The sequence below is a fragment of the Danio rerio genome, chromosome 5 (assembly GCF_049306965.1).
Source record: "Danio rerio strain Tuebingen ecotype United States chromosome 5, GRCz12tu, whole genome shotgun sequence".
NCBI lineage: Eukaryota > Metazoa > Chordata > Actinopteri > Cypriniformes > Danionidae > Danio > Danio rerio.
This window is the reverse complement of record NC_133180.1, coordinates 71,702,501-71,717,202: the sequence shown is the minus strand read 5'-3', so window position 1 is coordinate 71,717,202 and position 14,702 is coordinate 71,702,501. Positions and strand designations below refer to the sequence as shown.

At 39.3% G+C, this 14,702-nt stretch overlaps 1 protein-coding gene across 2 annotated transcripts in view; it reads left to right on the top strand.

Moving 5' to 3' along the window:
• The window catches only part of notch1b (notch receptor 1b), a 190,383-nt gene that overhangs the window by 67,745 nt on the left and 107,936 nt on the right, over nt 1-14,702 (top strand). The window contains exons 5-7 of one of the 2 annotated variants that reach the window (XM_073951085.1): nt 792-883; nt 3,118-3,189; nt 13,915-13,994. The gene's annotated coding sequence lies outside the window, so the exon portion shown is untranslated. The remainder of the gene's footprint in view (nt 1-791; nt 884-3,117; nt 3,190-13,914; nt 13,995-14,702) is intronic. The other variant, XM_073951084.1, reaches the window with a different exon arrangement.

The following is a 14,702-nucleotide window of genomic DNA, read 5'->3' as shown; positions in this document are numbered from 1 at the left end:
ACTCAAATCACTTATTAATGAAGTCATCTGGAATGGCAGAGAAAGCGATCTGCAGGACTCACTGAGTTCATCAATATTCTTTGGGTTCATCTTCAATGCCTCCTCCTTCATCTGACCCTAGACATGCTCAATAATGTTTATGTCTGGTGACTGGGCTGGCCAATCCTGGAGCACCTTGACCTTCTTTGCTTTCAGGAGCTTTGATGTGGAGGCTGAAGTATGAGCAGGAGCGCTATCCTGCTGAAGAATTTGCCCTCTCCTGTGGTTTGTAATGTAATGGGCAGCACAAATGTCTTGATACCTCAGACTGCTGACATTGCCATCCACTCTGCAGATCTCTCGCACGCCCCATGCTGAATGTAACCCCAAACCATGATTTTTCCTTCACCAAACTTGACTGATTTTAATGAGACAATCCAGGACAATTTGATACTGCTTTACTAGGTGATTTTTATTTTATATCTGTTTTGGAGACACACTTTGATAAAGGTCTAATTGTTTGTCTTTCAAAATATGTTTCAGATTCACACTTTAAACACAGGTTCAGTCTGTCTATGACAAAATTCTGATTAAAATCGAAATCGCTATATTGTTAAGCAAAACAAAAAAAATCGCGATAACCAAAGATCACTGATCTTAAACTTTGATGTTGTATGACGTCACTTACAACCTTAACATGACGTTGGATTTCAGTTAGGTAATGCCACAAATTTAAACCAACCAAAGATCACCGTTTACTGATGTTAACAACCCAAGCTCATTCTTGAAATGTAACCAGTTTGTCTGCTTAGCTCGCAGCGTTACGTCGGCGGAGCGGAGGAGGAGCAACCGGCCACGGGGACGACCGGGATCGAGTCCGGGGAAGAGCGGTTCCAGAAATCAGGTTAGATGAAAAACAGAATCAAAAAATAAGGATGAGAACGCAGTGAGATCCGAAAATGCGGTCAAAATCAAAGACAAGGGCTTTTGCTTTTTTTTTTTCTGGACGCCTTTTGCAAACCGTTGCTTGGGTTTAGGGAAGGAGGAGGAGGAAGAAGAGGACGGCCGGGTCAGCCGGTCGATTGTTCAGTCGTTCAGCCAGTCAGTCGGACAGACGGTCGCTTCACAGCGGCATCCGGTGACTTTTCACGCGAGAACAGCGCGGGCGCGAACGGTGACGTTGGGCTTTGGTTGGTTAATTCCACAGCTGAAAACCAACCTAAGATCAACGTCTACTGTTGTTAGACTTTGATGTTGTAGGGACGTCGCATTACGTCGTTAAGATGATGTTGGATTTTGCGTAGTTAATGCCACAAATTTAAACCAACCAAAGATCAATCTCTTCTAATGTTACTCTTTGATGTTGTATGGACGTCACATTACGACATTCAGATGACCTTAGGCTTGGTTGGTTAATTTCACAGCCGAAAACCAACCTAAGGTCAACATCTACTGATGTTATACTTTGACGTTGTATGGACGTCACATTACGACGTTAAGATGTTGTTGGATTTTGGATTGTTAATGCCACAAATTTAAACCAACCAAAGATCAATCTTTACTGATGTTAGACTTTGACATTGTATGGATGTCACATTACGACGTTTAGATGCGTTGGGCTTTGGTTCGTTAATTCCACAACCAAAAACCAACCGAAGATCAACATCTACTGAAGATCAACATCAATGTCTCCTGATGTTATACTGATGTTGTATGGATGTCTTATTATGACGTTATTTAACGTTAGTCATTGGATATTGCTCCCTGATGTCGCAGTCAAAATATAACCAAATACTTACGTCATATGACGTTGTTTGCCTGCTGGGTAGTAACTGTACATGCTTTTATTAACCGCTGCACATCTGTTATTTATTTCTGTTATTAAATCTATAAATACACTGTTGATATTAGCCTTATAATGAAACCTGGCTCTAACCTCACCCTTATCCTTAAATCTTAATGGCTGTAAAGCTGTGTTTCGCAATGCAACATGAACAAAATAAGTGCACTGCATCAAAACAGAACAAAAGGAAAGCACTTATGTTTTCAGTTTTAAAAATCAGCCATGCATGTGTATTTTATAGACTGCCAGAGTTTGTCTTGGCAAAAGCATGCAGTTTTTGTTCTATTTGATTGCTGCTTTCTCTTTTATTATATAAAGTTGTGCATTTGTTTTGGTTTCAGGTTGATATCAGTGTCTGGAGTGATTGATTCTGCACTGCCAACATTTCTGTTGTTTAGTGCTGCGCATTGAGATGTGCCTGCCTCTGGTTCAGTTCTCTAATAGAACACACCTGAATAATATTGGTTTGGAGTTCATCTGAAAAACACAGATGGGCACATAGTTTGAACTGAGTTGTACAAGATCAAAGAAAACAATAGAACACATTTTCTGAATTGTGCATTGCATTGTGCTGCATTTTAGGGCTGAAGGGAATGTGTGTAACCACTGACTTCCATAGTATTTGTTTTTCCTAATATACACTACCTGACAAAAGTCTTGTCGCCTTTTCAAGTTTTAGGAACAGCAAATAATATTTGACTTCTAGTTGATCATTTGGAATCAGAAGTGGCTTATATGAAAGGCAAAGGCCTCTAGATTACACTTTATTATGTCTTGATTTTTAATTATTTCATTAGGAATTTAATAATAATTAGTTTATTATTAATTATTTCATTAGGAATTTAATTTATTTTCATTAGTATCACGATCACCAGCAATGCAGCCTGTGCAGATCGCTGGTAAACACACAGATCACATATCTGCTGGTAAATGGACTACAAGAGCCAGTCATGCACCACAAACACAACCGGTTCCTGACTGATTGCAAACACACAGCTGATGCTGCTCAAGAACTGATTACACACACATATATATACGGCTCACTTTGAGTCACTCATTGTTGAGTCTTGTTTACTGTTTAGTGACATTACAGCACGTTTCCTTTGTCTTGCTTTGCCATATTTTGATCCTCGTCTTGTTTATCTGTTTATTCCTGCTGCTGCCTGCCTTCTGACCACCTGCCTGTGTATCCGACTACAACTCTGGATTGTCTGCATACATCTGTTTGCGCCTGTGTTGACCATTGCTTACCTGACCTCTCTTATCTGCATTTGGATCCTCACTGCTGTTGTCAGAGTCACATCACTGTTACAGAAGACTTCTCGTGAGGTTAAAGCAAGGTTTAAATTCCCTTGAGGACCATATCAGTAAGTTTTTAGACATTGCTAATGACATAACTCTCCTGGACTGCATACTTATTGGTTTTTTACATTTTTTGTCATAGACTAAATAATCAATAGACCGCGATCGGAAAAAATATGAATATTGTGTATGACTCCCATGAGCTTAGAGGACTGCATCCATACATCTCTGCAATGACTCAAATCACTCATTAATAAAGTCATCTGGAATGGCAAAGAAAGCATTCTTGCCAACCCAAGCTCATTCTGAAAACGTAGTCCTGCGGACGTTTCTGGAGACAGCGTAATACGCCCGGGGAGGTACGTACGGCTGCATTTATTTTTTTCAAGCGAACCCTGCGGGGCGGTGTGACGCTCTTCGCTTTTGCGCTTGCCGGCCGGCCGGCCGACCGCTTACCTCCTTGTGGAGGGCTTCCCCGCTGCAACACGTTTGTCCACTCAGCTCACCGTGTGCGTCGGCAGGCTCAAGATGCAGAGAGGAGTTGACCACGGCGACCGGTTTTGAATCCAGGGAAGAGCGGGTCCAGCAATCAGGTAAGACAAAAACAGAATCCCAAAAATTAAGTGAACGAGTTTCGTAACAGGGTGAGAACGCGGTGAAAACCGAAAACGCGGTAGAAAAAAAAAATCAGGGCTTTTCTTTTTTTGGACGGCTTTTGTAAACTGTTGCTCGGGTTTAGGGAAGCGAGCGGGCGGGTCAATCGGTAAAATTGGTTGGGTTCAGGGAAGGAGGAGGGCGGGTCAGCCGATTGGCCGGTTGCGCTGTCAATCATCCGGTCAGTCGGACAGCGGCCTCTAGTGGGTTTACGCGTGAACAGCGCGGGCGCGAACTGCGCGAACTGGAGGCGTTTGAGATGCGAAAAATGCGGATTCGCAAAAACAAAAACTGCAGCCGTACGTACCCGCCGGGATGTATTCCGCGGTCCCCAGAAACGTCCGCGGGACTACGTTTCCACAATGAGCCTCGGTTGGTTCTTGCAGGACTCCCAGAGTTCATCTAGATCCTTTGGATTCAATGCCTCCTCCTACATCTTACCCCAGACATGCTCTATAATGTTCATGTCTGATAACTAGGCTGGCCATTCCTGGAGCACCTTGACCTACTTTGCTGTATAAGTCAATGGTTAAAGATTTCTTGATTACATAACATTAAAAAATACTGTTTCGGAACCAGTCCAGAGTGAGTAAATGATAACACAATGTTTGTTTTTTGCGTGAACTATCCCTTTAAATGATCAGGAATGCATTCGCGGATTGGTGAGAATGAAGAGAAATGGGGCGACGTGGGGTCTGTACCACAAACTTTCACACAACCTCCAACAAACAAAAGGGGGAAGTACCTCTGTGCGACTGGCCCAAAGAAACTTCCTGTTTGTGATTATGCAGCCAAAAACAAAGGCCGTAAGGGAACTGTCCTGCAGCTACAGCTCTGCGGTGCATTGCATGCGCGTTGGGTGTCTGTCCACACGCTCTATCTCTGCACAATGCTGGGAAGCAGCTGTGGACTCTCCAAAAACAGACAAGTAAACAGCTGCTAAACATGTCTTCGGTTATTTTTTGGGTTAAAATGTTCAGCTAATGGCTTTTTCATTAGAACTGCACATGGACAAGTACCTTGAATATTGGGAGAAATGGATTTTGCTTATGCTTTTACATTGTGTAAACTGATTTGTATATGTTTGCTAAGTTTAAGTGAACTATCCCATTAACATGAGGTACAACTAAATTAAAACAAGCAAGGAGTTCCGAAAACCCCCAAAAATGTTTAGCTAACGTTTTTTTTTTACTCTTTAATTCAGTCATTCTCAGTGCAAGCTCTGTATCTATCTGAAATCGTTCTTATATTGAGACACATAAGAAGCCAGACGTCTATTGTGAGAAGAGTCCAGAGTAGCAGGATGCATAAATCAATCGCTGATTCACTAAGGAAGCTATCAGACTACAATAGATCCACAATAGGACATTGTAGTAGTTTCTTTTTTCTTTAGCAACACCAAGCAGATCCCACAGACGGCCTTGAAGATACAATGCCAGGATTCATTCAGTAAAAATGAGAGATGTCAGCTGACATAAACCTGATGCCAGGGATTCAGATTCATTCATTTGCAATATCGCGTTTGTTTTGTGGGCTGAAAAACAGGTTTAAAAGTGAAACATTTTAATAATAGTAGATCGCACTTTAATTTAATGTACTATTTACAGTCGCTTTGGTGCATTTCTCACAACACTATTTACATTTGCACAATCTCAAAACAATTAGTCATCTGTGCACATCCTAGTAGCAGTTTCTCATTCCTTTCAACAAATTGCAAATGCTTTCGGACATGCATCAATTGCTTTCCTACAACTCTCTGCTGTTACATATACCATTATCATTCGCTTATGTCATGTCAGTCAAAATTAACTAAACTTGTGAATGCTGAATAGTCATTGCATATACAGTTTTTCTCGATTGCTTGGATGCAGTTGTCAACTGAAACTCCACATTTTCAAAACAGTAAACACACAGGCCTAAACAGCGGCACTCATGGTCAAAATGACACAATTTGCTTGCAAAAGGCACATATCGTGTCAAAACATTTAACATATGCAACAAAAGCTAGTTTTACCTTCAAACAACACAACTTGCAAACAAGTATATGAGCTCTTTCAATTAATCATTACACAATGGACAACAAAATACAAAATACAGAACTCAAAATGCACCACCATTGCTTGCCATTGTAGCTTATAGCCAATGGCATTTGTTGTCTCTATTTGGGCTGTCAAATTCGCCTTTTTGCAAAGAATTGGATCAAGAATAAGATGTGCTTTGATTGAATATATATTGAATTCATGACATTTTTCAAACTGTGGCTGAAAACTGAAATACTGTATATAAAAAAACAGATAAAAAAAAGTAATAAAATACTGTAAATATTAGAGAAAACACATGTAAACTAATATACAGTCAAATCTATTGGGAGTATAGGACATAGCCATATTGACCTCCTCCATCAATGCTGGCACAGAACAACACAGACCTTCCATCGTTTATATAAGGTTTGCAGAATGATGGCTAATTGAAGATTTGTGTGAAGGAGTGTCAAACCGGTGCTTCAGTGATTTCATACTGATGTTGGTAGTTTTTAATAGTTAGGAACAGATGGATTCTGTTTGGTTACCAAAACTAAAACAATGGAGTTTGGACTGCTTGAATGACATCTGTGTTAACTGTTTTGAAAAATGGTGGGGAAAATGTGTCAACCCAATGAGAAAGGGTTTACACATTTGCAAGACCGGTCCTCTGCTCTGCTGGGATAGTGATAATGAAAATGAAGAGGAACCTAGTTTCTTTAACCAGGTCAAAGCAAACTAGAAAAACTGTAAAACTAATAGTCCTCATTTCATTACTTGAGTCATTACATACAAAAATGTTGAACTTGTTGTCGAAATCTGTCAAGCTAATTTTTTTAAACAAATTTAAATCTTTATTTTCCTTAAAACGTCTTTAAATTTGAACAATTTGATGAATGATTTACAGACCTGTGTATGTTGTAGGCTCAGTTCCAATATGTACTGCAATATTGTTTACAGTTGTGCACAGCTCTACCTAAAGGGAGTTTATGTTTGTTGTAAAAAAGGGTGTGTTTATTCTTTTGCACAATGCTGGGAATAAATTAGAATTGCAAAGAGCAAATACAGTAAAAATGTAAAACATACATATTCAGTGTCTTGTACTCAGATCCCTCACTAAGCAGTGATGTCTAACTTTACTGTAGTTTTCAAATGGCTGTGCAAATAGTATAAAGTGCTGTCTTGAGCATTTTCATGACAAGTCACCAAAATCTGACTTTTTTGCATTGAAAAACAGAGTAAACTGTCATAATGAAAACATGACAAAGCCATTTGACTATCTTGTTCATAAGCAATGGTGTCAGGACTTTTCATTTTGATGACACTGACACTTTGATTGACCTGAATACTTGCTTTTAAGGAATGAACTATCTATTTTGAGCATGTGACATGCTTTTGCAGGTTATCAGCTAGGTTTTGCAGTTTGTACTAATTGTTTTGAGAAATGCATTAACTGTTGTGCAAAAATGCACTGGTGCTGTGAGAAACGCACCAAAGCGACTGAGAAAAACTGTAACTAAGATTTTAAGCTCAATAAAGTACTAATTAGCTGCTTATTAATAGTTAGTATAGTAGTAGTTGGGTTTAGGTATTGATTAGGGATATAAAATAAGAGCAAACTATAGTGCTAATAAAAAAGTTAGCATCTTAATAATAGGCAGGTAAATGAACAAGGTTAAACTTAAAGATCCATCCACTGAATAATACTTTTAGAACTCATTCAAGAGTTCACACTTAGCTCATGATTTATACATAGCTTGTTTGGCATGCTGTCCCGGGAGAGAGCCCTGAGCTCAAGGGATCCTCGAGCCCAGGGCTCCCCCCCTTTTGCAGGGCGAGTGGAGATTGAGCTCAGGTCTATCTCAAACTCCCCCGCTGCTGAGGCCAAGGCGAACTTCCTTAGAGTAAGACATTATAAAAAAGGTTTAGGCTTGTTTTAGCTATAATATAGAGCACATTTGGATGGTGGGAGGAAACCGGGGAACCCGGGGGAAACCCACGCGGACACGAGGAGAACATGCAAACTCCACACAGAAATACCAGATGGCTCAGCGAGGACCCAACACCATTGGTATTCTTGCTGTGAGGCAACAGTGCTAGTCACTGGACCACCGTGCCGCCCATTCTGGATAAAGGAGGAAGAAGGGGAGGAGGGGGGTTTCTTCCAGACGAAGATAGTTGTAGAAAGGAAATGAGGAGATATATAGTGATTTGGGATCCTTTGATTGGAGGATCATAATTAGTTAATGTGGTAAATCATGAGCACATGCTCCTCTCGAAATTAGTTTAAAATTAAACTTCACTTCAGTAAGAAACTAGTAATGCTCCACAGAGAGATTTAGAAGGTCCTTGTTGCAACATAGGCTCATTCAAAAACACCTGTTAATCACAAAATAACTTTTGTTGATTTTACACTTGAGAGGCCATACAAATTCCCCATTTCTTTCAACAACATAATAATGGCTATAATTACATGCGTAAGACATGATACTGGGGTAAGGCAGAGGCGCAGTAGGTATTGCTGTCACCTCACAGCAAGAAGGTCGCTGGTTCGAACCTCAGCTCAGTTGGCGTTTCTGTGTGGAGTTTGCATGTTCTCCCTGCCTTCGCGTGGGTTTCCTCCGGGTGCTCCGGTTTCCCCCACAGTCCAAAGACATGCGGTACAGGTGAATTGGGTAGGCTAAATTGTCCGTAGTGTATGAGTGTGTGTGTGGATGTTTCCCAGAGATGGGTTGCGGCTGGAAGGGCATCCGCTGCGTAAAAAACTTGCTGGATAAGTTGGCGGTTCATTCCGCTGTGGCGACCCCGCATTAATAAAGGGACTAAGCCGACAAGAAATTGAATGACATGATACTGTTTGTAAACACCACAATGTGTGCGTTCATAAATGTATAGTTTATAGAGTTCATTTTGAATTGGGTTTATGCAACAAAGTCTTTACAATATACCATAAAACCATAACATGACTTTTATTGTATAAAATCGTCAAATTGTCAGTTTAATGTTTTTATTGCTAATACGTCGTTGTTGTTAATAAACAAAACGACTCCCAAATTACAAGCGTGGGAAACATTGATGTCTATCTGTGATATGCCTCCTGTAAACAGTTTACTCAGAAGGTTTTTATTTCCAATACAGCACAATAATTACTTTACTTTGGAGTATGTTGCTTCCACTTCACTTTTGTTTATCATCAAAGCCTAGTCATGGGAATGGTGTGAAAGTGTCCATATTATTATGAAATGCAGAAATTCAGAGACTACTTGAAAAAACTGTTTCTTTTGATTTACAAACTATAGCTATGAGTTATAAAAAAAAAAAATAAAACTTCAAAACACAATTTTTTTTTGTAACTATTGACATTTTTTACAAATGTGAAACAAAAAATGTTGTCATTTTTGCATAATATAATAATTGCGGAACGATTATGCAAAAATGACATCATTTTTTATTTAATAATAACAAAAAAGGTCCATGTTTTCAGATATTTATATTTTTATACACTGTAAAAAATATCCAAATTAGCAGTTTTCCATATTTTGTGATTCATGTTTTTATTTAGTTTATTTAATGAAGTTTATTTCTAAACTCATTTCGAGAGGATCACGTGCTTATGATTGCTGGCGGCATTTCCGCATTATTCAATTTATGATTTATCAGACAATTCCGAAACCACTATAAATTCCCTAAGTTCTATATGACAGCCATCTGTTTTGAAGAATCCCCCCTTCCACCCCTACTCCTCCGCCTTTCCTATATGGGTGGCACTGTGACCCAGTGGTTAGCACTGTTGCCTCACAGCAAGAACGTAACTGGTTCTAGCCCTTACCAAGCCAGCCGACGTTTCTGTGTGGAGTTTACACGTTCCCCCATTGCTCACGTGGGTTTCCCCTGGGTTCCCCGGTTTCCTTCCATCATCCAAAAACATGCAACTTAAGTTAATTCATTAATCCAAATCAGCACCATAGACGTGCTCCTAGTAAGTAGTTATTTCTATCTGTTCATTAGCTACTACAGCAGGGGAATTCTCAAGATCTACCTGAGCTCAAACTCCCTTCTCGCCTTGCAAACGGGATCTTATGAGGTCAAGGCTCTCTCCTGGGACAGCATGTCAAACAAGCTTTAAAATCAATCACAAGTTAAATGTGTGAATTCTTGAATTTCCTGTTTATTTATGCTTTTGAATTGCATTATGGGACCTTGATCTTTCCTCCAACAGCTTTTAATCTTGAAAATTTTCAAAAAAGTGACTTTTATTAACAATTTTAGTTTAAAGTGATATATTGTTGTATATTTGTCATGACTGGGTCAGTGACCACCTTTGGCGCTGTAGTTCATCGGACACCTAGTTGGAACTACAGCGTCCTAAAAGACTACACATCCATACGTACCACGTGCATACACCGGAACACATACACTGATTGTATTCACAGCTGTCTCCGTTTTCTGTTGATAATCTGGACTATATATTCCATCATGCCACCCCTGTTTGTTATCACGTCGTTGTCTTTCTTGCCTCCGTGTTCTGTCATGTTTACCGAGTTTCTTGTTCTTGAGCTTGCTCTTGTATTTTGCCATAGTCTAGTTCGTGTTAATCTGTCTTAGTTTCTTGTTTCGTTGTTTATTTGTTACTTTGCACTTTGATATTTTGGATTTTTGTCATTGTTTTCTGCACTATATTTATATTAAATCTGCACTTGGATCCGCAATCTTTTGTTCCAGTTTTTGTTATTGTTTTGATCACGCTAAACGTGACAGAATTACTCTACAAAAACCTTGTAATAAACTGCCAGTACATTTTCTGTTATTTATCAGACTTATTCCTTCATTCTCCTTCGGCTTAGTCCCTTTATTAATCAGGGGTCGCCACAGCGGAATGAACCGCCAACTTATCCAGCATATGTTTTACACAGCGGATGCTCTTCTAGCTGCAACCCAGTACCACTCATACACTCTCCTATTCACACACATACACTACGGACAATTTAATTCATCCAATTCACATATAGCGCATGTCTTTGAAATGTCAGGTAAACCGGAGCACCCTGAGGAAACCCACGCCAACATGGGGAGAACATGCAAACTCCACATAGTAATGCTAACTGACCCAACCGGGCCTCGAACCAGCGATCTTCTTGCTGTAAGGTGACAGTGCTAATCACTGAGCCACCGTGTCACTCTTTTTACAGACTTATTTCTCTGTATTTTATTTCTCCATTATATTTATAGTTGAATTTTCAACATCAAGTCAACAGAGCAGAGATCAACATTCCATAATGCAATTCATAGCCATAAAAAACAGAGACACGTGTGAATCACAAAATATGCAAACTGTTAATTAACAGATATTTTTTACAGTGCACAATGCCAATGTTTTACCTTCAGAAGAGGAAAAAAAATCAGTATTAGATTGAATAATCTTGATTTTCAAGCACATCAAGGGAAAACATATTTGACCATTGTAATTTTCTCTAAATTACAGTTTTTTTTTATATCCATAAGAAATATACTGTAATCAGTAACTCAAACACATAATTGTAGTTTGTAAATCCAGAGAATTTTGAATTGGCATTTTCAATTGTTCCATAGTTATAAGTTATTAGCCCCCCTGTATATTTTCCCTCAATTTCTTTTTAACGGAAAGAAGATTTTTTTCAACACATTTCTAAACATAATAGTTTTAATAACTTTTTACTAATAACTGATTTCTTTTATCTTTGACGTGATCACAATAAATAATATTTGACTAGATATTTTTCAAGACACTTCTATCCAGCTTAAAGTGACATTTAGGGCCTACTCACACTGTGCTATCCGAGCCGTGCCCAGGCCCGTTTCCCGGATCGTTTGAGAAGTGTGAGTGCGCTGAATCGGGCTCAAGCACGGTTCACTTGGCCGGCCCTGGCCCGGCTGGAGGAGGTGGGCCTGAGTGCGGTTCACTTGGGCTTTGGCGCGGTACGTTTGTAGTGTGAGTGCAAAGCGCGCCAAACCCCGAAACTGAAAGCGAGACGTGACTTTTAAGGGACTGTTTCATATGGATTCATTAATCATTCTTACTGTTCAGTGAACGCAAACTGCCGTAGTTTATTAAATACACAAACCCCTCACTGCACGACAGCTGCGCGCCTTCAGCAGACCTCCTCATTCCTGCAGCACGAGAGCTTTATGACTGTTTATGAGCGCCAAAAGTGGCGGATCTGTTCGGCGAAATATCTGACTGCGTGTCACCACATCCCTAAGGACTGTTTGGCGAAATATTTGACTGCATGTCACTGCATAACAAACGACTGAAACGATATAACTAGAGAAATCTCCACTGTGTTGCTGAGTGAGAGAGCGCTTCTCACTAAACAGCGCAGTATCGATGACGTAAGTGTGCCGATTGTGGTGTGAGCGCGGGCCGTCGGGGGAGACGGGAGGGGGGACAAGCGTGTTTGGCCCGGTTCGAGGCAACTGTACCTAGTGTGAGTACGGCCTTAAAGGCTTTACTAGGTTAATTAGGCAAGCTAGGGATATTAGCCAAGTCATTGTATAACAATGGTTTGTTCTGTAGACTATCGAAAATAAATATTGCTCAAGGAGGCTAATAATATTGACCTTAAAAGATTTTTTTTTTATTTATTAAAAACTGCTTTTTTTCTTGAAGAAATAAAACAAATAAGACTTTTTCCAGAAGAAAAAATTTTATAGGAAATACTGTGAAAAATTCCTTGCTCTTTTTAACATAATTTGGGAAATATTTGAAGGAGGTAAGTAAAAAAATTCACAGGAGGGTAAATAATTTTGACTTCAACTAAATAGATTGAGTACACATATTTTTGTTTTCAACCAACTCATTTCATGCCATTTGATCTGCAGGCTAGAGTCAGTTTCACATCTCTGACAACCTTTAAGGATTATCCTGACATATAAAACCATACATTTAGAGAGTCTTTAATCATAATAAACAACAGCAGTAGCTCACTTTGGTGGCAGGAATGTTGTGGTTAGTGGGTTTCACTTGATCGCCGACAAATATGCACAGAAGAACCATTTAGAACGACAGAACTGCTGTTCAATACACACAAAGCACATCTCTTAAAGAATGCTTTGGTTAAGATTTTAAAAGAAATTTAAAGAGATAGTACACTCCAAAATAAAAATTGCACATCATTTACTTGCAATCATTTAATCACCCTCCACTTGTCTCAGACATGTTTCAGTTCATTTATTCAGTTGAACACAAACGAAGTGTAACACGGGGAGTGACAGAGACAACTGAAGTTTGAATCCACATGCAGGTTTAATCAGTCTCTTAAGTTAATCTCTTAACTTAAATAGCATTTGAGGAGAATAACTCACAGTCACAAAACCATCTGTAATGTAAATCTCAATTATAATGCACACCCTTTATGTTTAACTTTAGATAAGAGAGCAAAAATGCCATTTTATTTCATAACCATATAGACCAGGGGTGTCCAAACTCAATCCTGGAGGCCTGGTGTCCTGGAGAGATTAGCTCCAGCCCTAATCAAACACACCTGAACCAGCTAATCAAGCTATTTCTAGGTATACTAGAAACTTCCTGACGGGTGTGTTGAAGCAAGTTGGAGTTAAACTCAACAGGACAACGGCCCTCCAGGACCAAGTTTGGAAATCCCTGGTATAGACCAACCCAGACTCATTCTGAAAACATACCCCTACATACATTTCTGGAGAGCGCCAAATATGTCCCAAGTAGGCATGGGACGATAATCGTTTTCAAGGTACTTTTTTTTGCAGTTTTTGTTTTTGTTTTGTTTCTGCGAGGCCGCTGTGTATACTTTTTCAGATCTCAAATTTGCCATTCCAGCCTGCTGTTCTCACATAAATCCACCAGAGGCCGCTATTGACTGACTGATTGACTGACCCACCGTAATCCTTCCATAAAATCAACCAGTAGTGTTTTCAAAAGCACCGATTTACCCAAAAACCCACTTCCTTAACCCCAACCAACAGTGTTTTCAAAAGCGCGGCAGCCTGTGTTTTACCATGATTTCAGATTTTACTACATTCTCGTCCTGCTATTTACTTGTTTATTTGATCCATTGGCTTCTGTTTTTGTCTTACCTGCTTTCTGGAACCATTCTTTACCAGACTCAAACCCTGTCATTATGGTCAACTCCCCTCTGCGTCTCAAATCCTCTGACGTATGTGAAAAAGCCGTCAATACGGAGGTAAACGGTCTGCTGGTAAGCGAGAAAAGGAATGGCGTCGTACTGCCACGTAGCGATCGTTTCGAAGACGAAAAGCAGCCATACGTACTTTTGGCTACATAATTCACGATCTTCAGAAATGTATATAGGGCTACATTTTCAGAATGAGCCTTTGTTGCAACTGTTTGGCATTGTATGTTTTATGTTATTATTGTTATTATTATTATTATTATTATTATATTATGTTATTGGCATTGTTTATGTTTTATATTTTATATTGGATGTTTTATATTTTTTTGCTGTCTTAAATGTTTTAGTTGAACTAAATTAACTATTTTACGGAACTTACATCAATTAAACTGACTAAACACATTAGTAAAAACTTAAAAATGTAGTTAAACCCTGATTAACTTATTAAAAAGTTAAGCAATATAGAAATATTTGTTGCCTTGACTTTTTGTCAATACATTTTGTACAGTGTAGCTTTTGAGGAGAATAACTTTGTTTATACCCTTTGTAACTTTGTGTACCATGTCTATTCATTCATTCATTCATTTTCTTCGGTGTAGTCCCTTTGTTCATCAGGGGTTTCCACACAGAATGAACCGCCAACTTATCCAGCATATGTTTTGGACAATGGATGCCCTTTCAGCCGCAACCCAGTACTGGGAAACACCCACACTCTCATTCACACACAGTTTAGTTCATTCAATTCACCTATAGCGCATA